At 48.0% G+C, this 22,390-nt stretch overlaps 1 protein-coding gene across 4 annotated transcripts in view; it reads left to right on the forward strand.

Moving 5' to 3' along the window:
• The window catches only part of PPP4R4 (protein phosphatase 4 regulatory subunit 4), a 1,921,930-nt gene that overhangs the window by 805,804 nt on the left and 1,093,736 nt on the right, over positions 1–22,390 (forward strand). The window lies entirely within an intron of this gene.

The following is a 22,390-nucleotide window of genomic DNA, read 5'->3' on the forward strand; positions in this document are numbered from 1 at the left end:
GAGTCTCCACATTGTATTGGGATGAACTCGAAGCTCCTTGAAAGGAAAAGAGAATATCTGCATACAAATATTTGGCAAATCAGCAAGACCTAATGTAGAGCTCCTTCCAAAGGCGCACTCCATGCAAATTGCTTTGCTCACCTTCGGTCCTCACTGAGGACTACTGGCACCATTCCCCACATTGCCTGAGGATTATGTTGCAAGTTAATCCCATGGCTTGTGTTACCAATATATTTCTGACCATTGTGTGATGAGCTCTTAACCTTAAATTGTAACCTCCTTACTACCTTCACGGGATAATGAAATATATAGGCATTAGGCAGTGTTCCTTTGGGAGATGATCTGGTCATTAGCTAGCTCCCTTAATGACTCCCCCCAAAACGGGGATGCCCCTGTGCCACCAACCGTTGGCGACCTCCGCACCTTAGGTGACTGTAATTATAATCTAAGTAAGCCTACAATCTGTAGCCACTTACACTTATTGCAACTTTGAAGTAAAAGTCCGAGACCTTAACCACGAGGCCCCCGTGAAATGATTTGCACGGACTGTAGATGGATTGTGCCATCGTCTGCCACCCCATTATGACTGCCAGAAAACAGGCAACCTTTCAACTCATTGACCACCAGTGGCAGTGATAAAGTATCTTGCTTATCACAGAATGACCTCCCAACCAATTCATTGATACAACTGAGAAGGGAGGCAGATCTTCTAGGGCATCTGCAATCTGAAGCCACTTACCATTAGTGCCCTACAGAATATGCCGATATGTGCATGACTATGCATCCCATAAACCTTAGCCCGCTACGCAATTTTTTCGGAAATTTATATGTTGTCCACTCAAAATTGCCACCAGTAACCCCTTTCGAATTAATACCAAAAATGTGAACTCAAAACGACAGGATTGAACGCATAACCTTTTGAGTAAGAGTCAGAGACCTTAACCACGAGGCCGCAGTGACCCCTTCACTCAGACTGTTCATTAAATGAAATCGTCTGACCCCATATTTGGGCTGCAAAACCAACTGGCCATCTTCAATCTTGTTTACCACCGGTAGCACCTGTTACACAATCTGCAGCTCCGGCCACTAAACCACATGCTCTCCACATCGTAATGTCCCATTCCTTTCAGACGCAGGGGAAATATGTTCAACTCTCCCCCACCCCCCATCACGTGTAATACTGCCCGAGAGCCTACTTGACCATGCCCAGAAGCCCTGTTCTTTCAAAAACCGGCTATTCTAAGAGAGCAGCCCGACGTCGTGCTCACCTAGCCACATAATCATACCTGAACGATGTATAGAAAACCCATGACGGCACCATTTTAAAAGGAGCCCAGTGAAAGATTTGCTCTTCAACATTGACAAACGCGGCTCCTGTAATTGAGCAGCCCAACCTCGTGCTTACTAGCCACATAACCTCACTGAACAATGTATAGACAGCACCATTTATAAAAACAGCCCAGAAAACGTTTTCCCAACATTTACAACCATATTATTTGTACCATATTTTCCTTTATAAAACAGGAGCTCTTTGCTGTAGCCCAGCCCCGACCCAATTGCCAGAACCACTAGCCTGTTGTCAGCTTCTGCCCCAAAACATACACTAAATCAACCTGAAGACAGGCACCTCGCTGTGCACTAAAGTGTTTGTTTCACGCTTGAGAGTCAATTGTGAACCCTGTTCTTTTACTAGGGGTTCGGACCACATGGAGATAGGAAAGCAAGCCATGCCCTGAAGCAATCGCTTTACGCCTGAACTAAGAATAGAGCAGATTTTTAGAAAGACTTTCGGAAACTGGAATTTGCAATAGGAATGGTTTAGGAGTCATCTGCAAGTAAACGTGGTACAATTAATGTATCAGTCCCCAAACTTCCGTTTTTGCCACACAACACCCAAATACCCTGTACTGGAGTGCCAAGTGTAACTCTTCCTGCTGACTAAAGTTCTCATTGTGTCCTCTAAGCTGAAGGTTTTAGGAAATGCCATCCAGAAAAACGCATAAACCCAAATCTATTTGATTTGGAAACTTTTAAAAATCCAGCAAAGACATTCGTGAGTTTTATGATAGCTGATTCCAAATCAAAAAACTTAGGTGGAATGCACTCCCTCTTGAATTAAAATCGATATCCTCACTGCCCCTTTTTAAAAAGGCCCTGAAAACATGGTGTTTTAAGAAAGCGTACCAGTGAATAGCACCTGAGACATGTAACTATTTTGAGCTAGGCGCCTTGATGCCCTTTGGGCTTAGTTCGCGCGTTATAAATTTTCTTTCATTTCATTCATTTCAGGTGAAGTTTGACAAGTAGAAATGTCCACTTTATTTAACCACGATGATTAATATGTACGATATTCAGCTAAATCTCAGCGGTAATTGGGAAAACCCACAAACAACCTCCGCCCCCATTGTCACTTAAAACCTAAAGGAGGCGCGTTGCGCCTTACAGATTCAACTTTTTTCCCCGCCTCCCTTTGAATCTTAAAGCACGCGCCTCGCGCCGCACTCCCTAGCGCTTTACCCATTCTCTGGACCCGGATCTCGCCCTGCCGGCCAAACTGACTCCACAATCCCGCGTATGCTGCCCAACAAAGCACCTTTCCTCCCGATGCCGTCTGGACCGCGTGGCCGAGCGGTCTAAGGCGCTGGATATAGGCTCCAATCTCTCTGGAGACACAGCTGCCAAGTTTTATTTTAATGCAAGTGTATCTGGATTACAATTAAATACTTTTCTTATTTGCAAAGCACCTCGTGTAACATGTGGATGACAGATGTTTATTTAAGTAGAAAAGCCAGTGGATTAGTGCAGTTGATACCGATATCCTTTAAATACTTGCCGTTCATAGACTTCGAACCTTGTCCTATAGCCCAGTGAACTACGACCCAATGAAATATGTAAAGCTCACTCAGTCGGTACTCTTCGGAGCAAATTGCCCTCTCCACGAAGAAATAATTAAAAATAGCCGTGAGCAGAGCAATGCCAAAGCGTGGTCTAACGCACCTACTCCTTAATCGCCGCTGCTCCCACAATACCAGGAAATCGACACACTCTACTAGGGAACCCCACAATACATTGAAGCCGGTCAGATCCTGGCCTCGAACCACCGATCACTAAAGAGATATCGCCTGCTCCTATCTGGTGAGCTACGCCGGTACGACCTTCAAAACCCGTGCACACTTTGTGCTTTAAAAAACCTAGACACAATTATCTCAGTAATTTCTAAAATGCCGACAAACAGCCCTAAACACCAACCTTATCCGTGATGCTACGCTGTGAAGCCCCCTCACCCAGGTGACCGCCGCAACCTGCAACTTGCTTCTAGCTGCAACCCGCGGCGCCCGTCTGAGTCATGTCCTCTCCTGTCAGATACCTTCTGACAGTGATGTGTTTTTGGATACCGAGGCAGTAGCCTCATTACCCCATATTCATTTAGAATTTTGTAGTCGCTGTTTAGGTTGTCTTATTGGTGTGTGACGCTTTGTCACAGTTGAGGTTGTATCACATGGTCAGCTCAGTGATGGGCCGCTGGTAGCGGTCAGTAGAGTTCGTAGATATGTCAGCATGTTTCCTCAGAGAGTCTCGTCTTTGTCCGTCTAGAACCTTCTGTTAGTGTTGAGATTTGGGTGCTTGCCGAGGCTATTATGCCATCTGGGCAGCGGTGAGTTATGCGTATCTGCCGGCGTTTGCCTTCAGGCAGTGATGAGTTTTTGGATGATGCGTTGCTGGTTCAGTTTCGCAAGGTTAGCGCTTCAATGGGACGCGGGTAGCGGTCAAATGGGTTTGTAGAGATATCTGCAAGTTTCCTGATCAGTGGGTTTTCTTTTTGTTCCAGTCCATTGTAGAATTTCCTGTTGAGTTTGAGGAGATGATCGTCCAACATCTCAATGCCCAAGTCTCTGTGGAGGTCTGCTGTTCGTGTGAACATAGGTGCACCTGCTGCAATCCGTAAGGCCTTGTTCTGTAGTCTCTGCAGGTCTTCCCGAAGCTGCGGGCGGCAGCCACTCCAAACTGGTGAAGCGTATGTCATAGTTGGTCGAATTATTGCAGTGACTACTCGCACCTTGCTCTGCATGGGCATCGACTTAGTCTTCAGGAGTGGGTATAATGCAGCCAGTTTGGATGCTGCTTTCTGGCAGGTCTTCTCTATGTGGTTTCTCCAGCTGAGTTTAGAGTCCAGAGTCACCCCCAGGTAGGAGCTGCTGTTTTCCCATTTGACCTCGTCCCCATTGAGGAGGATCTGTGGGTGTTTCCTGTTCTGCTTCCAGGTAAATAATGTTGCAGTGGTTTTGCCTGTGTTCAAGGTGATCTGCCAGTCGCTGTACCATTCGGAGAGTCTGCAGAGCGATGTCTCAAGGTTCTTAGCCACTTCTTTGTCGCTGAAGGATTGAGAGATGACTGCAACATCATCTGCGTAAAGGGCAAGATCAGTCTTCTTTAGGTCCGTGGGGATGTCGATTGTGAATATGTTGAAGAGGAATGGTCCTAGGATTGATCCCTGAGGCACTCCAGCAAGAATTGGGCGTGGCGATGAGCATTCTTCTCGCACTGCCACGTGAAAGGTCCGTTTTGTCAGGTAGCTGGACAGTAGCTTGACCAGGTAGCTGGGAAACTGGAGCTTGATAAGTTTGTAAAGCAGTCCCTCGTGCCATACTCGGTCAAATGCTTTGGCTACATCCAGAAAGACTACTCCGGTAGACTTGTTGATGTTGAAACCGTGGCTGATGATGTCCACAACTTTGAGGAGTTGGTGATTGGTTGAGTGATCTTTCCGGAACCCAAACTGTTCTTTAGCAAGGAGGTTGTTGCTTGTCGCAAAGTCCACGAGACGGGCGAGGATAACTTTTTCAAAGAGTTTTGATAGGCCAGATAGCAGACTTATGGGGCGGTAGTTTGCAGGATCTCGCAGTGGTTTCCCAGCCTTGGGGAATACGACGACTCTTGCTGCTTTCCAGGCGTTTGGGAAATACTGGTGTTGCATGCATGCGTTAAATATCTCAGCAAGGTGATCCACTGCAGTATCTGGTAGCATCTTGATGGCTTGGTTGACTATTCTGTCCTTCCCTGGTGCCTTGCCGTTTTTTAGTGTTTTTGCCAGGGCCAGTAATTCGCCCATTGAGCATTCCTCAATGTGTGCAGTTTCTGTTTCTGGTGGGTGCTCCCGGTGATGCTTGGCGACCTCTTGCTCGACTTCTGTTGCCAGTTTGCTTGCCTGGTTGGGCCTGAATGATGCCTCCAGCGTGTCAGCGAATACCTCAGCCTTATCCCTGTTGCTGCATGCCAGGTGAGTCGTCCCTTGTATCGGTGGGTTTGGTTCCTTCTTCCCAGTCAGGCGGCGGGTCATTCTCCAGAGAGAGTTGTCTGAGTCCTTTAGGTTAGCTGTAGCTGCTTCCCATTTTTCGCCTCTGTGCTGGCTTATTTGCATCTTCAGCTGTCTTGTCAGTTCATTATACTTCTTCAGCAGGTCGGGGGTGCGGTTCCTTTGCCACTCTCTGCGGGCTCTGTTCTTGGCAGCTATTGACTGCTTGATGCCCTTCGGGAGATCGTAGATAGAGCAACGTTGTAGTTTCTGCTCTGGAATGCTGCGCTCAATAGCTGTGTGGATTGAAGCTGTGAAGTGGCGAATCGCCTGGTCAATGTCTTCAGTGCTTCGCAGGGACCAGGGACCAGTGTCTCCTCCAGGCATCTCTTGTATAGGCACCAGTCTGCCTTCTTGAAGTTGTGCCTGATGCCCTGCTGCTGGTCTTCAAGTACGTCTCCAACTGTGATCAACACTGGGTTGTGGTCGGATGTCAGCGCTGTTAGGGTTTCAAGCTCCATAGACTGGGAGAGATTCTTCATGACCACAATGTCCAGAACATCCGGTTTATGCAGTGCAGAGCCTGGATAGTGTGTTGGTTGAGTCGGGCCGGCCACTACAAAGTCCTCCTTCTTTGAGTGGGCAAGTAGGGCGTGTCCTTTGCTGTTTCCCGTCCGAGAGTTCCAGCATTTGTGCTTGGCATTAAGGTCACCTCCAATTAGTGTTGGGATGCTGGGGTCCAATAAAGCATCCAGGTCCTTTGGGCTTAGCTTGCCTGGGGGTGAGTAGGCGGCGATCAGCCGCAGCGGGCCTGCAGATGTCTGGATCTGTATGCCAGTTGCTTCAATGCTCCCAACTGGTGGTAGAGAGATCTCGTGGTGCTTCACTTTTGTGCTGACGATCACCGCTGTTCCTCCGCAATTGGCTCCAGTGGTGCGATCTGTGCGGTATACCCTGTGGTTTGCTAGGGTAAGCTTCTGGCTTCCTTGGAGATGAGTCTCAGAGATAAGTGCCACACTCACGTCCTTAGTTTCCATCAGGTGTAGGAGTTCATCAGTTTTCTTCTGAATGCTGTTAGCATTCCACATCACGAAGAGAGAGTTTCTTTTAGTTTTTGCTGCCATTGGAGTTGCTTTCTTCACCTGGGAAAAGTCCGGCGATGATATTCGCCACCATTGTCACCACGGGGTGGATGTCCATGTCTGCGATGACTTTCGCAATCTTCACAATGAGTTCCTGCCAGTTGATGGTTGAGCCTATTCCACAGGATGGTCCCGGTGCGGTTGTTGGAGGTGGGCTGGTTGAGCCTGTTCCACAGGATGGTCCCGGTGCGGTTGTTGGAGGTGAGCTGACTTGTTTCGGTACCATGACGTCCGAGTATGTCCTTCCATCCACGTGTGCATCTCTACTGTTGTCGGTTGTATTGGGGGTTGGGATCCTGTGTTCCAATGCAGGTCTGCGGTTGTAGGTCTTCCTTTGATGCTGGTCTGTTGCTGATGATTGTTGGGAAGACCTTTGTGGTTGTGGGGGTGGCTTGCGTGTTCCACCTTCTTTGCATTCTGTAGGTAGGGACAGCCGCGATAGCTCGCTGGGTGGGGTCCTGCACAGTTGGCACACTTTGCTGGTTCAGTTTCCCGGTTCCTTGTGCATTGGGTGGAGGTGTGTTCGCCTCCGCAGCGTACACACTTTGGCTTCTGTTGGCAGAAAGCAGAGGTGTGCCCCAGGCGCTGGCAGTTGTAGCACATGACTGGTCCTCGTTTCCCTCTAGGTGCTTCTGTGGTTACGATGCAGCCGCAGAGCCGTGTGACTGCTGAGAGGTCTGCTGGTTTCCCGTCGTGGCTTGCTGACAGGGTTATGACAAAGAGGGGAAATTTCTTGCTCTTGTCTGCTGGAGAGGCAATCTGTGCGATATTTTTGACTGGAAGCCCGCGTTCAGCTAAGTCCCCAGTGATGTGCTCAAGTGATGCATTTGCTGGGAGCCCCCGTATTACAAAGCGCTGGGCTTTTGCAGTGGTCATTGGAAAGGTGTAATACGCCATCTTCTGGTCGGTAAGTATGCTGGTCACGCTCCTGTAGTCTTCTGGGGTGGTGAGAATAATCTTGGCGTGGTCTTGCCTGGGCTTGATCGTGTAGGGGGAGTTGCAGTGTTCATCCAGCATCTCCACGAGGTCCTTGTGAGTGGCTAAGTTCTTCAGGATGATGGGGGGGATCCGTAGTCTTTTTGTGGGACCTGAAGAGGTCCCTGGTTCAGCTGCCCCGTGGTCCTGAGGGTTGGCGTCGCAGTCCTGGGTAAGTTGGAGAGCCTGATAGCGGTTTGAGGTTGAAATCGTAGGACTGATGAGAGGTGGGCGGGCAAGCTTTGCATGTTTTTCCGGTGAGCTTGGATTTGAGTCGCGCCCCTTTCTTTTTGTCTGAAGGCGCCATTCGGTGTCGTCTCCGGTGTTGCAGGGTTGAGCCCCGGCGTCTGCATCCATGGTTGGTGCTGCTTGGTGGGGGGGCTGTGGGTCGCCTTGGGTAGACATAGGGTAGTAGCTATGGGGCTTCTACAGGTATAGTAACACTAAGTTTTTTGCTAAGAAAAACCTGAAATTCACAAGCAGTTTGCCAGGGAGTCGCAAGATCCAGAGTATCACAAGGCCAATTGATGCAAAACCACAGAGTCAGAATCAGCTGTTGTAAAATCACAAATGCAAACAATGCAGGAGAATAGCACAGCTCATAGCAGGTGAGATGCGCAGGAAGCAAATGGTGCAAAATCACAAGTTCAGTAAATGCAAGATCACAAATGCAGGCAATGCAATAGAATATTACAAATGCTAAACAATGCAAGGGAATAGCACAGCGTTTAGCAGAGGCGCAGGAGGAAACGATGCGAAAACCACAAATTCAGTTAATACAAGGTCACAAATGCAAGCAATGCAGTAGAATATGATAGTGTTTACCAGGTTAAAAAGCACAGAATCAAATCACCAGTGCAATTGTAGCAGGTACTCACTGTTTTGTTGCCCCCCGGCAATCCAGCGGCGATTCTCCGGAAGACAGCACGCCCCACACGGGCCATGGCAGGAGCAGTCAGTCCAGGAGGATGGGTCTGGGGGAAGCCCTTGGTATTCTCAGGCAGTCAGCCTGCCTGCCTGCCCCCCTCTCTGGTGCGCAGCCTGGCCCCGGTCAAGCCAGGGAGACGCAGGCCCAGCACCCAAGAAGAGCTAGCTGGGTAATGGGGCTAGCTCTTCTCCTTCCCCTCCTTGGTGCGCAGCCTGGCCCCGGTCAAGCCAGGGAACGCAGGCCCAGCACCTTAGAGGAGTGGGGAGAGAGAGCATGGAGCGAGGGAGGGAGATGCCCTAATCAGGTGCTGCCATCAGCTGTAGCTTCCCCTCCTTGGAGCGCAGCCTGGCCCCGGTCAAGCCAGGGAACGCAGGCCCAGCACCTTGGAGGAGTAGGCAGACAGCGAGGAGCGGGGGCGGGAGAGAGAGCCCTAATCAGCTGCTCGTCATCATCAGAGAACAGCTGATAAATCAACCCGCGGCGCCCGAGGTGAGAGGACTCTTATCCTTTTCCCTGGGGGTGGGGGCAGCCTGCGCACCTAGGTGACGTACTACAAGCCTACCCTACCTCCTCATATTTCCTGTTGGCCGCCCCTCCCACTACCCTGTGCACTGGCCCAGCCTCTCTTTTTGCCACCTCTAGCACGCAATGCCACTAAAGGCCCCCCTCCCCTAGACGCGGGGGGGCCTCTCAATCCCCTAATGCCCTTCTCCAGATCGCCTTGCCATTATATGTGATTATTTAGGGCTACCCTTTATACATAATCTCAACCCTGATTTCAATAGTGACTTTGTTCAAGTACTGGGCTGAGGTGCTGTTATTTAAACTACTATAACAAACTTGCCTGGTTAACGCGCAGACCACCCATGTAACCATTTTAGTTTTCAATAGCATCATGCAGCGTGCATTACAAGTACATGGTGACTTTGAAATGTAAGAATCTTTACAAACAGTACTTCCCTTTTTCCAATTGTCAATCACAAGGTTCACTGTGGTGAGCTTGCACATAGTTTATACGAGATAACATTGAACGAGAGAAATCAATTTTTGTCTGCTTTTCGCGAACTTCAACAACATTTAGATAGGATGCACCTTTTGAGAAATCGCTGCTAAATGACATTTGAAAATTAAAAGGCGCCTCTGTAGATATTCCCACCCCTTTGTGAACATATTTTAGAAATGCCAAAAAAGCATATAAGTGAGAATAACAGTTTACGAAATAGAAAGGAAGGGGCTGCTGAACCTTACATGTGCAATCTTATTGCGAAATAAATCCTTGCGAAGCCATCTACTTTCGTTTTGTTGGTATATGCCTAAGTGCCTTCATATTTCTGAATATTTAATCTCACATGGCTCCCTGTGCCATACTAAAAATCATATTAGATAATTATGTTGCTACAGTATTTGCTGCCTCATTAATAATTGTAAAATGTTAGTTTCAGAATGACCTGGACAAATAATTATTTTCAAAATATGTACCTACTGAGTACTATACACGACTAAGAATTCTAGTGAAGTATTACGGCTTTCAATTTAAATGCACCCCCGCACTTGGTAGTGACTTGATCATTGACTAGGCTTTGCCAAAAACAACTTTTTGAGACCAAAACCCAGTTTAAGGCACTATTATTTCATTCTTGAATAAATATCTGCTTAGATGCACTGGCAAAATAATTTTCATTGGCTGATTTCCATTCCTGATATACAAACTCATGACTGGCCTGATTTCACTCTCCTAAATGACATTTTGAATTTCAGAAAATGCACCAGAGTTGTGGAATTTCACCAATCTCAAATTTATGGATGTGAATGTTTTGTTGTCGTTCCTGTGTGATCTTCCAAATGTAGGGGTTTATAGGTGTTCATTTTTTCCACCTAATAATCTCTCCAAAAGTTCTCCTTTCAAGGTCAAGAATAAGCTTGTTATGTTAATGAGAACTGAGCAGAAATACCTCCTTATTTAATGTTGGTGTAGGAGAAGGGATTTGGCTATATAGAAGAAAAAATATATGAGGAATCTTTGCCCCAAAAATCTCTGGTAGATGGAAATTCAATATATGTACATGTTAGGCATGTGATCACCCCTACGACTTATGCACCTTTTCAGGCACATTCTTGGATTTATTTGAGAATCTCATTTGCAATATTCATTCTTGATATATATTTCCCCCAAGGCTATGAAAATCAGCTTGTGTGAGCTCTGTCTTGGGGCTGCATTTTTCACTGTGTTTGTTCTTATTATACATTAAACAGTCAACAGTCTCTAATGGCTTTGACCAAAAGGCTCACTACTTTTCATTAACCAAGTTTGATGTGTCATAATTTTTGTACTAGCTATGATAGATTTTCACTAAGGCTGCAACAAATTGTTGACTATATATTTTGGTCTTAAATATGGTAAGAAAAGGTTGTCAGTTGTAAAAAGAGTGTTCAAAATCATTTTTAAATATGACCTTACATTATCTCACGAAGTGTGTGTTCCAGGTCCCCTTTATGAAACTCACACAGCCTCCGTAATCTACCACTGTGGCATGCCCCTGCTCACCTCATTATCAGTCTTAACCGGATATTCATTTCTCAAGGGACAAATGCCTCACTTAACGTTGCAGCGGGACACGAGAAAAAAACACCCTTCATGTCCCTTGAGACTCTTCACATCGAGGGGTTCCACATCCTATAGCGTGCACCACAGAAAGAACTGTTTCGCTAGAAGTGAAAGTTTTTTTTTTTTTTTTGAGTTCAACACTGCTTTATTGGGTATGTCGTTACAAAGTACACAGCTTCTCGTGCCCACAACCCGGAGGCCGGCAGCGTATTATAGTAAGAGAACACAGCCTTGTAGCCGGTATCCCTGAGGCCCGGCGGCGTGACATAGTTGTGATCAAGGTACATAGCACAGCCGGAGTTGCTTGGCATTTGAAGGATGAGCAGCAGCAGAACAGCGTTTTCAAGGTAACATTCAGTGTCATAACAGTAAAAAGAACTCCCCAACCGTGAAGAAACTTAGAGGCATTTCAGACATCTTTGGAAAACAGAAGGTACTAATTCAGTAAGGCATCCCTGAGAGGCAGAGCCGTGCATGTCGCAGCAGTAGCAGTATGGTACTTTCAAAAATCAACCCATCGAGGCCGTCGACAGCGACAAGTGTGGGGGTGTGAGGTGTGGGGCGTTGCACTAGAGTAGGAATGTGAGGATGTGTCTGTTGTGATGTAGGGGAGCCCAGTCTAACAGGAGGGGGGGGACAGTCGCCATCAGGAGGAGGGCACCCAGTGTCGGGTACTGTGTGGTGTACTAGAGGCAAGTCAAAGCATCCCAGCCCGGGGGCAACAAGTCGCAGCCAATACTGTCCATACTGAATAGTGGGTGTAGGGTCCGGATCAATGGTCGGCCTTAGGATCAGGAGGCACGTCGTCAAACAATACCAGGGCTCACATCCGGCGCGCCCTCCTCGTCTGACCGTGTTAGAAGATAGCCCACCAGAGGACCCCATATGTCTCTAGGCTGACTGGATATAGGTAATAGTTCGGCGAACGTGGTATATTGGTCCTGACAATGGGTCAAATCCGCCAACCAGTCCCTAAACTTAGGCGCCCTTCCGCGGCCCCACCGACAGGCCACGTGCCGCCTGGCCAACAGCAGTGCAGTGTCAACGAATTTCCGGCATGAACTAGGGATCTGCGGAGTATATCCAAGAAGTGTCACCAAGGGGTCCATGGGCACCTTGGTCTTTGTCATGTCCTCGAGGGCATCCGTCACCTGCTGCCAGTATAGCGCCACATGAGGGCACTCCCAGGCCAGGTGCAACACATCCGCCTGGGCGGCACGGCAGCGTATGCAACGATCATCCTCTGCCAGGCCAAATCTATGTTTTTTAACTGGTGTATAGTACAGTCGCTGTAGAAATTTATAATGTATGATTTTGAATCTGCTACTGGCAGATATGAGGGAGGTGAGAGCACAGCAGTACGACCATTGTTCGTCCGTGATATCGGTAGCTAGCTCAGTGATCCAGCGCGATCGAGCACTAGATTCCGGCATCGAGGCCGCGCTCCTGAGCTGGCGGTAAAGGCCAGAGACCAGATGGGTCCCATCTTGGGAGCATAATAGGAAATGAAGCGGGGGCAGAACTTCAGGTTCGTCAGGGAAGTTAGGCAGGATGTCTCTCATCCCCGCACGTAAGCGTACATAATAAAACAACTCTAAAGGGGTGTGGGCATGTGTCGCGAAGAAAAGGTCCGCCGTCTTAAAACGGCCATTAGCAAACAAGTCGCCCCAGCAGGAGACATGTAACTTTGCGCAGAGGTTACGGAATCCCTGTTCCCACAGTAGGGTGAGATTAGGGTGATAGGTAAGCGGCAGTTTCGGTGAGTAGGGTAGGTGGCAGGATAAACTCTTAGCTATCCGGCGCCACACATCCATTGTGCACGAGACCGAGGTATTCGGTGTGGTAATGGATGACTATGGAAGGGGGTGTACTATCCAATCTTCCACTGCGATATGTGGCATAAAAGGCGTGGGGGCCATCCAGTGGTAAGCGAAATGCGTCTGCGCGCACTGATAGTACTCCACGAAGTCAGGGATATCAAAGCCTCCTCTGTCGTAGGGTAAGGTAAGCGTGGACCATTTGAGTCGGGGGCTCTTGCCTCCCCAAAAAAGCCTGCGCAGTTCTATCTTCAGGGTCTTAAAGAAAAAAGCTCCCGGGAAATAGGGAATGTTAAGGAATAGATAAAGAAAACAGGGAAGGATGACCATTTTGATAAGGGATGCCCTTCCAGCCATGGAAAGCGGTAGGGTGATCCAGCGATCCACAGTGGCGGTCAGTTTAGTGATTGCCACTCCATAATTGGATCGCAGCGTCTCCTCCCTATCCCGGGATACACGGATCCCCAGATATCGGAGATCCGTCCGGCACCACTCTAACGGATAGTCAAGGGGAAAGTCCCCCACCGCTGCCGTTAAGGGGAAGAGTTGGGATTTGGACCAGTTGATATGCACACCTGACATCCCGCCAAACATAATGAACTCCCTGAGTAAGGGATTGAGGTGTATCTCGGGGTGCTTAACATATAGCGTAATATCGTCTGCATAAAGAGAGACGTCTATTTGTCGCTGTAAGCACTGTACCGCCCCGTCCTGGTGTAGCTGACGCAGGCGGCAGGCGAGAGGTTCAACCCCTATGGCAAACAATAAGGGAGAGAGTGGACAACCCTGACGCGTGCCTCTGGTGATGTCGATGGGCTGTGATAGGCCATTGTTGACCAATATTCTCGCCGTGGGGCGAGTATAAAGCAGACTAACCCAGGATATAAACAAGGGCGGGAATCCCATGCTAGCCAATACCGAGAACAGGTAGGGCCATTCGATTGAATCGAAGGCTTTGGTCGCATCCAGAAAGACGGCTGCGATAGGTATATCAGGATGAACCGTTCGCAGGAGAGAGAACAGGGTACGGAGGTTATGTGAAGTAGACCGGCCAGCCACGAATCCAGATTGATCGGGCAGTACAATTCTAGTCATGAGCAGGGATAGGCGGGTAGCCAGAACTTTAGCGAGTATCTTCACATCACAATTCAGGCGGGAGAGTGGGCGGTAAGAGTCGCAGGAGCAGGGGTCCTTACCAGGTTTCAGGAGGGAGGTGATGACCACTTCACGCATGGAACCAGGAAGGATGCCATCGCCAAGGGATTCCGAGTATATCTCGCGTAGGACAGGAGCCATTATATCAATGTAAGCCTTGTAAAACTCGGCAGGAATGCCATCTAGGCCAGGGGCCTTACCATTCTGAAGGGACATGATGGCATCGCGGATCTCGTCGAGTTCGAAAGGTGCCGCCAGGAATGCCTTATCGCTATCGCTTAGCCAACAAAGCGCTACATCCTTTAGATAATCAGTATATGACGTTTCGAACCCCGCGACGGAGATGTGTAGCGAGTGATAGTGTGAAGTAAATGTAGTGAGAATCTCATCCGAGTTCCTAATTGCGGTGCCACATGTATCATTGAGTTCAACAATGACATTGCGGCCCCTAGGAGTCTGCGTGAGCGCAGCGAGCACCCTCCCAGGCCGATCTCCCTCGCAGTATTTTCGGGCCTGCCAATGTTTACCATGGAACCTGATTTCCCTAGCAGCCTCTTCCTCATTCCTGGATAGCGTCTCCCTGAAAGCAGCATGCAGTGCAGGGTCAGTCTCCTTCACCATACGACGTTCAAGGTCCCACAGTTCCCCCTCCAATGTGCTAATAGTGCGGAGGATGTCACGTAGAATCCCACTACTCTTGGAGATGCAATATCCCCTGATGGTGACTTTAAAAGCCTCCCATATGTGTTCAACCGAGTCTACTGATCCCTTATTTCTGGGGAAAAAGGCAGCTATTTCTTCTCCCAGTTCAGTTCGAAACACAGTGTCCAGCAATATGTCAGGGCGGAGTCTCCAATGTGGTCTAGGGTTATCCCACCCCGGTATGCGGAGGTGTAGCATGACAGGGCTGTGATCAGAGTATGTTCTGGGCAGGTGCATCACCCCTATTAATTCTGATGCTATCTCTTTGGTGACCAGAATATAGCCCATGTTCCCGTGTGAGATGTAAAGTGTGTGCCCTCCCTCCTGAATGGGTGCAAGTGTCTCCAGGCATCTAGCAGTTCACCCTCTGCGATTACGCCCTCCAGCGCCTCTCGTGCTCTGGGTTTATATGTGCAAACTCCGTCCGCCCTATCCAATTGAGGCACTGTTGCCAGGTTGAAATCGCCTCCCCAAATGACATGGCGGGATCCTACAGCCATGACCCTGCCCCATAGAGCGGAGAAAAAAGCAGGGTCGTCTATATTCGGTGCATATGCAACAACAAATGTGAAGGTGTCTCGACCTAGCCTACCCCACAGCAGTGCATACCGCCCCTCCACATCCACCAGCTCCCCGCATTTGTGAAATGGGACAGTGCGGGCTATAATGATAGCCCCCCCCTCGCATATGTAGAATGTGAGGAGGAGACACGGTCCCCAGCCCACCTGCTTGCAAAAGTAGTTCTAGTACGTGGGGGCAGATGGGTTTCCTGTAGCATGGCAACCTGTACGTGATGTCTATCAAGATAGGCAATGACACTGCGACATTTCTTAGCATTATTCAAACCACGAACATTCCAAGACAGGTGAGTCAATTGAGAGTTAGCATTCAGAGTAGGTCAATAACAGAAGCGATAGTACCAACCAAGGCAGTGAATCCGGGTCTGCACCACCCCACCAACTCAGGTGCATATACTGTCGTAGATGCCACATACATCGTCCACGTGATAATTGCCTCTTCGTAGAAAAACCCAACCCCCCTCCCACCCCAGCATCCCAATCATGCCAGTAGCCAATGAACCCCACCCAACCTCCCACCCCCCACCCATCCACTTCCAACCCCTGTAACAACCTCAAAACCAGTAGTAGTCTTAAGGGAAACACCCTGTAGGGGTAAGGCATAGAGTATGCACAGCCCCTCTCGGTCCATAGCTCCAGTCTGTACCGCCCTCGGCGGAGCTTAGGGCCAAGAGAGTGGTCCTTGGTTTACATTACCACAGGCGTGTCGAATCCGTGCAGGTCCGGTGCAGATATTCATCTCAGTATCCACATGTAGGACGATGGGCATTATGCAATCTGTGTAGGGGAAACATCCAACACAGTCCGCTCAGGTATTCAGTGATCGTCTGGCGCTAGTGCCAAGTTGTCATCTTCTATGTCCACCTCAGCGTCTCGCTCTTCCCTACGCGCCCTCCGAAGCGATTTTAGGAAATCCTCCGCCTTCTGTGGATTCGTGAAGAAGCGCTGTGTGTCCTGATGCGTGATCCGCAGCTTCGCCGGATACTGGAGAGCGTAATCCACCTGGGCCTCCCGCAGCTTCTTTTTCACTGAGAGAAATTTGCGTCGTTCTTCCTGCACCATCGGGGTGAAATCCGGGTATATGGAAAATGTGACACCATTATAATGCAGAGTCCGTTGAGTTTGGGCCGCTCTCAATGCAGTGTCCCGGTCACGATAGTTCAATAGTTTGGCTATGATGGGTCTGGGCGGCAATCCGGGTTTGGGCACAGGTGCCAAGGAACGGTGCGCCCGCTCGACAATGAATTGGGGAGAAAAAGCGTCGTCACCGATCGACCCCTTAAGCAGTTTTTCGACGTAAAGTTCCATCCTGCCCGTGTCTGTAGATTCCGGCACATTCGTAATGCGTATATTGTTCCGGCGGCTGCGGGCCTCCAAGTCCTCGTTTTTAGCCGCTATAATCCTGAGCAGATTGTCCATTCGAGCCAGCTGCGTCGTGTGAGTCGCAGCAGCATCCGCGTTATCGGAGACACGTTGTTCCGCGGCTGTTAGTCGTTCCTCATGGCGATCCACCTTGTGGACTAGCGTGTCCAATCATGCAGTGAAGCCGTCGACCTTTTCGACAACCGTAGCGAACCCCTGTCTCATCTCCTGAAAGAGGTTGTGGAGGTCCAGGTCTGCAGCTGGGGGTGAAGTAGCCTTCAAGGGCGCCTCGCTAGGACCGGGGCCAGCAGGCACTGACTTCGCGCCTTTTTTGGCGCCTTCAAAACTTAGCTTCGCTTGGCGGTTATCCAGGCGTCCCATGATGGTCTTTGTGTCCAGCTACCGCGCACTTCGCTGATGTTATAGGGACAGCGGTCAAGCAGGTAGGTAGTGAGGTAGCAGGCGAGCCGGACAAACACTGAAAGCCGCTACCGTGGCGGCTCTCGATGAGGACGTCGAGGACAGGTACTAGCAGCCGTCGGGGGAAGGGCACGGTGTCCAGCTGCCCCTCAGTTCCTCAGACACGCTCGCAGCGCCGGGGGCAATGTCCAGGGGGGGCAGCTTCGGGCCAAGGCTTGGTGTGTTGGCCACCAACTTCCAGGACAAGTGGGGGGGAGGGCAGCCACCAGGATAAGTTCCGCCGGACTCAGGAGGCGAATTAGGGCCCAAGTGTAGAAGAAAACCCGGGAGACAGCCAGTTCAAGGGGCCCAGCTCAGCTCCCGATGATGCTAGTGAAGGTGTATATGTTCAAAGAGCCCCCGCCCGATGCAACGGGCGAAATTCAGGCGTCTCCCGGTAAAACCGGGCGCCGCGGCTCCCTCCGTCCGGGAAATCCAAAAAAACGAGCACCGCCACTACGCCAGGATAGTTCACAGCCTCCGCCCCCCCGCCGAGAGGCCCGGTATGTTGCCGACCCCCAGGCGCTCGGGGAGCGCTCCTCCGCTCAGCGCCTCACGGGGCGGGAGAGGCGGCTCACCTGTGGACACGGCTCCAGAAGCCTGCAACGGTGGGAGAGGGGGGGGGGCAGACACAGGCGATGGGGTTTCCGCACCTCGCCCCCAACCGCCGGCTCCCACGCTGACTCTGTTTCGGCGCCGGACGGGCGGCTAAGAGGGCGGCCCAGCTCCTCGTGGTCGAGCTCGGTGTGTCGTAGAGCGCCGCAGCCGGGACCCTGCGCTTCCGGGCTCCGGGCCTCCTCCGGTGATTTCGGGATTGGCGATAACTTTGGCCTCGCACCACTCAGCAGCTCCAAACTTGGAACGAGTGTTGTATTCACCCTCCTATATCTTTTGCCGGACGTATAGGACGGATCAACACCCTGTGGCAAAGGATATGTGCAGGATAACTTGCCAAGGCGCGGGAGCTACCAGCCTAAGCAGCCATTCCGCTTGTGCGCCCTCTAGCGCCCCCCGCTTGAAGTGAAAGTTGATTCGTTTCAAACTTAGCTCTGAGTTCTGCCATCTAATGGAAAGAAAGAATTACTTCTTCACCAAAACAGTGACTAATTTGAGAACATTGTCTCTTATAGTTAGTTTTCGCCTTTCCGTGAGTACACTGGATAGCCCACCTCCTTCACGAACGACGCATTAATCACTATTAATTATCACACTCATGTTGTGATGGACATGATGATGTATATGGCCGTGCACTTTCTGCAAGAAGGGTAGATAGCTACACAGCTTTTCTACCAGTTGACATTTGAAAAAATGTGATGGGGCCTCAACCACCAGTAAATCAAGTTGATTAGAATAGTAGACTGTTACTTAAACTCTGCCAGACTAAGCTATACAGGTGTGTAATTTCAACCTATTCTGTATTTTAATATGACTTTCTTACAGTTGTGGTTTAAACTTTACATATTGCTAAATATAGATTTAAACAAATGGTAATATAAATGTAGACCTTCAACCAGCCACGGCTCATGCAGGTAAGAGCGGTGGGGCCGGGTGAGAGGGGGATTTCGACAGATGACGGCGAGGGAAAATTAATTATTTATTTAATTTTCCCTCATGGTCGTCTGTCGAATTCCCCTCCCCCCAACCCGGACCCACTGCCCCACCGCTCTTACCTGTACGGGCCATGGCTGCCTTTAATCCCTTAGCTGCTGAGGCTTTTACAACTTAGTGCTGAGCACTTTATTGGCTATTTGGGGTACTTTACGCTTACGGCTCCATAACCTTTTTTACAACTAAGGGATCCATGCCCAATTTACATCCTTTCTTCCCCACATAATGAGGATTCTAAGGGTATCCAGTGTTTGTGGATTCTCCTGCATGGGGCCAAGATTGTTAGCCGAAATATAGCTAAATTGTGGGTATTTTATTTTAATGTAGAACGAACTGCTGTGCAAGAATTTGTTTTTTTTCCTAAAATGGCATCAACAAAAAAATGTCAGTACTACAATCACAGTCTTCCCAGCTTTCAGGAACAAGCACAGAATAGAAAAACGGAGGTGTTCTATCAGAGTTTTGGCATTTTTCTAAGAGGTATCCCATTGTTCCTAATATTTGTGCTTTCCACCTACTTCCAGTTTGTGGTTCAAAAAGGTGTGAAACCCATGGGTGATCCTAGAAAGCTATATATTTCTGAAAAATGGGCAAAATATTGAACTTAGTAAGAGTTTATTTGTGCAGCTCCGTCAAGGTTTTCTGAAAGAAAGTAACTGTTGGGAAAAACAAATATTGACAATGAGTAGGAAAAAACAGCTACATTGTACAACTTTTTCATCTGTAACTTCTCATCACAATGACAGATTTACAAAAGCAGTACACTGGTACACCCAGTAGACCCTTCTGTTATCGGGGCTAATTAGGATTTGTAGTTTCTCCAAGAAACTGAGTTACTCAGAACCAAAAACTGACTCACACCTTACAATGATTTTGCATTGTGCACAAAGCATAGAGCAATTCATATAGTAAAATATAAAGTGTGAAAAATGTGTAAGAAGAAACCCTACGTATTTCTGAAATGTGCACCAAATGCTGAGTTTAGGAGCTGTGATTGTCTGTACATCTCTGAATTTGCGGTACCCATACTTGTATGTGATTCAGAGGGTGTTTTGCAGAATTCGTTCTTTCTAGCATAGTGGCTTACATTTGGAACACTCAGATGCAGAGAAATCCCTTTAGTACTATTCTGTGTTCCCACAGGTCTTCACATAAAAATCGTAGACTACTTCTGTGGCTGTGCCAAGCACCTGCAGCACAATTCACCCCAAAATACGTCCTGGAGGAATCATATTTTACCCTTCAGAATCCATATTTTTTTCCCAACGTGGATGAGTCTATAGTTTGGGCCTTAGCTCAGCCGCCACAAAGGAAAATCTACCATACCAAGACATTTCTGAAAAACTAAACACATGGCAGTGGTTTTACTTATGTGATTCTGATGAGGTTTTCCTTGCCAAAGTCAAACTGCACATAAAAACAATTTTTTTTTCACATTTCTTTGAGTAAAAATTCTGGAATCTGCATACAGCCACAAATTGGTACCTAGCGCCCGCAACAATGAAGAAACACAACATGGACAGATCAAATTGTTCCACCCAAAAACTGACGCTTTCCTAAAATGTTGGTGGCTGCAGCCTTGGGCTCTAGCTCAGCTGGTACCTAGAAAAACCTTTCAGACCTGCAGAATTCTGAAAACTAGACACCTGGAGGGTACCTAGGCAAGGATCCAAAAAGCAATGTGGAGACATCAACATTTCCTCTCTAAAAATTACCTGAAATGGCAAAGTGGGTATCTGCAGTATTGGGGCCTGGGATCGGCATCCACTTAGGGAAACCTACCAAACCCAGACATTTCTGAAAAGTAAACATCTGGGGGAGTCTCAGGCGGATCCAACAATGTTTTCTTAATCACAATGCCCGGAAAACCTCAAACCTTGTCTAAAATCACACATTTCTTTACATTTTTGTGACGTTAACTTGTGGAATTGGCACTGATCCACAAAATTCCTACCACCCAATGTTAATCCACTTGTCCCCATAAAATTGCTACCCTCACTGGCTGAGCCTAGTGCCTACCACAGGAACAGATCAAACCCCTACGAGGACTCTTGTTTGCCCTGGTTCGATCATTTCCTGTCGCCGGCATACAGCAGGCATGCTGATAGTCATTCCTCTAAAAAAAGAAAAAAACTCTGGCTTCTGGGGAGCCTTTTCCCCAGCAGCCCAACCTCAAAACAAAAAAATGAAACCCTCTGGTGTGAGCACCAGAGAGTTGCTTAATGCCCTCCCCAGACCGGCGTCGGATGTAGCCCACACTTAACAGGTTAAACAGATCTTTGTTTTAAAGCATTGATACTCAAAGTATGGCCCCTGACCTTAAAATGCAAACCCTTGGTGTGCAGCAGATGCTGCTGTTTACTTTATAGATGCAAAGAATAAAAAGATGTTATATAATCAGGCAGGTAATTATTTAAAGGTTAATTGGTTTTAGCGAAAGGAAGAAACTATTAAGTCCAACACCACTTAACTTTAGGAGCACCTTTATTTTTAAAGCCATTTTGCTGCAAAGGTGTAGAAATATGATAAAGTCTCTTCAAAATTCAAAACGTTTATTTAATTAATATGCAGAAACTTTTCGCGTTAGTTCATCAGATTATATCAGTGCATTGAGAAGTATATTTTAACGATCGTTTTCAAACATGAATTAAGAAACAATCATTCTTCCCCCCATTCTGACAACAGTGCCAATAGTGAACTAAAGAGGCAAGTTAGTTGTTATGTGCACCTGTTTGGGTGACCTGGGTTCCTATTATATAAGTTAAACATTATAGTTTACTAAATCAAAGACAGGAAAAGGTTTTTACAGCATGTATCCTAAAGTTATGTACTTCGAAGTCCTCATATATGTGATAATTGAGAAAAAGGACGTAAAGTGAAATAATACTGTTGTCTAGCATCACACAATTTGGTAAAGTGGGGATGCCAGGATTAGTTCCATATTTTACAATGTGCAATTCAGTAACTAGATTCATATGTTTTGCTTCCCCCATACCCACCTTACCACCCATCCCTACACCTGGCCTGACTGCACCTCCCTGGCTTTAATGCGGCCCTGGATCACTTCACAGACCACACTTTTTGGCCCCTGGGGATATGTTTGTGAGTACCCATGTTTCAAAGAGACCTAAATGTTTTGGGATGCCTCTCAGGTTTGCTACTGCAGTTACTATTCCTTGAAAAAAAATGCAAATTAATTACTTAGGTCTTGATCGTCAAATGCAGTATGCAAAATGTAATGTAAAATGTCTGTGACAGAACACAAGTAAAGTTTTGAGTTTTCAAGACAGTTTATGCTTTATTTTTCTAAATATTGTAGCATTAAAACACATATTTGGTAAAGTAGGCCTTGAGCAAACAAAAAAAACCAGATCTGTTTTGATGTGTGTATAATAGTTATATTTTGCACCAGTCCATATAACATTTTAAATTTTTGCAGAAAGGTAATAGTAAAAAGGAGCTTTATGGGATATTTTACTGCATTCATGAATAGGAGCAGAACAAAGCTATTCACCTCCAATATGGCCTCATTCATATTCAAGTTTTTCATCAGGATAAAAAGAGAAACCTTTTCAGTGGTCATCAAGAAAGCAGTGGAGTCTGCTGAAAACATGGCCTACTTCAACCCAAAAAGGAAGACTGAAATATCAGTGGACTCCAGCCCTGTAGGGTTAGGAGCCATTTTAGCACAGTATGACAGAGATGAAGACCAACGTCACATTGTAGCGTATGCCAGTCGGAGTCTCACAGATACGGAGAGGGCATA

The sequence above is a fragment of the Lissotriton helveticus genome, chromosome 9 (genome assembly GCF_964261635.1).
Source record: "Lissotriton helveticus chromosome 9, aLisHel1.1, whole genome shotgun sequence".
Lineage (NCBI taxonomy): Eukaryota > Metazoa > Chordata > Amphibia > Caudata > Salamandridae > Lissotriton > Lissotriton helveticus.